The sequence below is a fragment of the Arachis ipaensis genome, chromosome B4 (assembly GCF_059453495.1).
Source record: "Arachis ipaensis isolate K30076 ecotype BB chromosome B4, ASM5945349v1, whole genome shotgun sequence".
Lineage (NCBI taxonomy): Eukaryota > Viridiplantae > Streptophyta > Magnoliopsida > Fabales > Fabaceae > Arachis > Arachis ipaensis.
The window spans coordinates 112,234,024-112,237,057 of NC_142439.1; the positions used below are offsets into that span (position 1 = coordinate 112,234,024).

General features: G+C 34.4%; 1 non-coding gene across 1 annotated transcript; it reads right to left on the reverse strand.

Moving 5' to 3' along the window:
* Positions 1-1,839: 1,839 nt before the first annotated feature.
* On the reverse strand, positions 1,840-1,947 carry LOC148568807 (small nucleolar RNA R71). The gene has a single exon (XR_015882217.1). It is a non-coding gene; the product is annotated as a small nucleolar RNA R71 (small nucleolar RNA).
* Between the last annotated feature and the right edge of the window lie 1,087 nt (positions 1,948-3,034).

Genomic DNA, 3,034 nt, shown 5'->3' on the forward strand with positions numbered 1-3,034 from the left:
TTGCATGTGCATCTTGCATTTTTCGAAAATTCTCATGCATTCATAGTGTTCTTCATGATCTTCAAGTTGTTCTTGGTAAGTCTTCTTGTTTGATCTTTGCATTTGCATGTTTTGTGTGTTTTCTTATTTTTCATATGCATTCTGGAATTCTTAGTGTCTAAGCATTAAAGAATTCTAAGTTTGGTGTCTTGCATGTTTTCTTTGCATTAAAAATTTTTCAAAAATATGTTCTTGATGTTCATCATGATCTTCAAAGTGTTCTTGGTGTTCATCTTGACATTCATAGTGTTCTTGCATGCATTCCTTGTTTTGATTCAAAAATAAAAGAGAAAAACATGAAAATGATGTTTTTAATTTTTCTCTCTCATCATAAAAATTCAAAAATAAAAAAAAAATTTTTTTCCCTTTTCTCTCATCAAATTCGAAAATTTGGATTGACTTTTTCAAAAAAATTTTAAAATCAAGTTGTTTCTTATGAGTCAAATCAAATTTTCAATTTGAAAATCTTATATTTTTCCAAATCTTTTTCAAAAATCAAATCTTTTTCAAATTTCTTAGTTATTTTCGAAAATTATAAAAATATTTTTCAAAAATCTTTTTCTTATTTTTATATCAAATTTTCGAAAATAACAATAACAATTAATGTTTTGATTCAAAAATTTCAAGTTTGTTACTTACTTGTTAAGAAAGATTCAAACTTTAAGTTCTAGAATCATATATTGTGATTTCTTGTGAATCAAGTCATTAATTGTGATTTTAAAAATTAAATCTTTTTCAAAAACTAATTTTTATCATATCTTTTCAAAAATATCTTCTTATCTTATTCTTTTCAAAAATATCTTTTCTAACCTCCTATCTTCTTATCTTTTCAAAATTGATTTTCAAATTTGTTTCAACTAACTAACTAACTTTTTGTTTATTTCTTAACTTTTTCAAAACTACCTAACTAACTCTCTCTCTCTAATTTTCAAAAATATCTCCCCCCCTTTTTCAAAATTTCTTTTTTATTTAATTATTTTAATCTTTGATTTTAAAAATTTTCGAAAATTACTAACCTTTTTCAAAAACTATTTTCAAAAATCACTAACTCTTTTTCAAAAATTATTTTCGAAATTTTCCCTCTCTCATCTTATTCTATTTATTTATTCATCTACTAACATCTCTCCCTCACCCACCAAAAATCCGAACCCTCTCTCTCTCTTTCTGAGTTCAGATTTTTCTCTTCTTCCTTTCTACTAACAATAAGGAACCTCTTTACTGTGACATAGAGGATTCCTCTTCTTTTCTTTTTCTCTTCTCTTTCTTATGAGCAGGGACAGAGAAAAAGGCATTCTTGTTGAAGCTGATCCAGAACCTGAAAGGACTCTGAAGAGGAAATTAAGAGAAGCTAAATTACAACAATCCAGAGACAACTTGATTGAAAATTTCGAACAAGTAAAGGAGATGGCAGCCGAACCCAACAACAATGCAAGGAGAATGCTTGGTGACTTTACTGCACCTAATTCCAATTTACATGGAAGAAGCATCTCCATTCCTGCCATTGGAGCAAACAACTTTGAGCTGAAACCTCAGCTAGTTTCTCTGATGCAGTAGAACTGCAAGTTTCATGGACTTCCATCTGAAGATCCTTTTCAGTTCTTAACTGAATTCTTGCAGATCTGTGATACTGTTAAGACTAACGGAGTAGATCCTAAAGTCTACAGGCTCATGCTTTTCCCATTTGCTGTAAGAGACAGAGCTAGAATATGGTTGGACTCTCAACCTAAGGATAGCCTGAACTCTTGGGATAAGCTGGTCAAGGCTTTCCTAGCCAAGTTCTTTCCTCCTCAAAAGCTGAGCAAGCTTAGAGTGGATGTTCAAATCTTCAGACAAAAAGAAGGTGAATCCCTCTATGAAGCTTGGGAGAGATACAAAGGACTAACCAAAAAGTGTCCTTCTTACATGCTTTCAGAATGGACCATCCTGGATATATTCTATGATGGTCTGTCTGAGTTATCTAAGATGTCATTGGACACTTCTGCAGGTGGATTCATTCACCTAAAGAAAACGCCTGCAGAAGCTCAAGAACTCATTGACATGGTTGCAAATAACCAGTTCATGTACACTTCTGAAAGGAATCCTGTGAATAATGGGACGCCTATGAAGAAGGGAGTTCTTGAAGTTGATACTCTGAATGCCATATTGGCTCAGAACAAAATATTGACTCAGCAAGTCAATATGATTTCCCAGAGCCTGAATGGAATGCAAGCTGCATCCAACAGTACTCAAGAGGCATCTTCTGAAAGAAGCTTATGATCCTGAGAACCCTGCAATAGCAGAGGTGAATTACTTAGGTGAACCTTATGGAAACACCTATAACTCATCATGGAGAAATCATCCAAATTTCTCATGGAAGGATCAAAAGCCTCAACAAGGCTTTAATAATGGTGGAAGAAACAGGTTTAACAATAATAAACCTTTTCCATCATCCACTCAGCAACAGACAGAGAACTCTGAACAAAATACTTCTAATTTAGCAAACTTAGTCTCTGATCTATCTAAGGCCACTGTAAGTTTCATGAATGAAACAAGGTCTTCCATTAGAAATCTGGAAGCACAAGTGGGCCAGCTGAGTAAAAGGATCACTAGAATACCTCCCAGTACTCTCCCAAGCAATACAGAAGAGAATCCAAAAGGAGAGTGCAAGGCCATTGACATAAGCACCATAGCCGAACCTGTAAGGGAAGGAGAGGACGTGAATCCCAAGGAGGAAGACCTCCTGGGACGTCCAGTGATCAATAAGGAGCTTCCCTCTGAGGAACCAAAGGAATCTGAGACTCATCTAGAGACCATAGAGATTCCATTGAACCTCCTTATGCCATTCATGAGCTCTGATGAGTATTCCTCTTCTGAAGAGAATGAGGATGTTACTGAAGAGCAAGCTGCCAAGTTCCTTGGTGTAATCATGAAGCTAAATGCCAAATTATTTGGCATTGATACTTGGGAAGATGAACCTCCCTTGTTCATCAATGAACTAAGTGATCTGGATCAACTG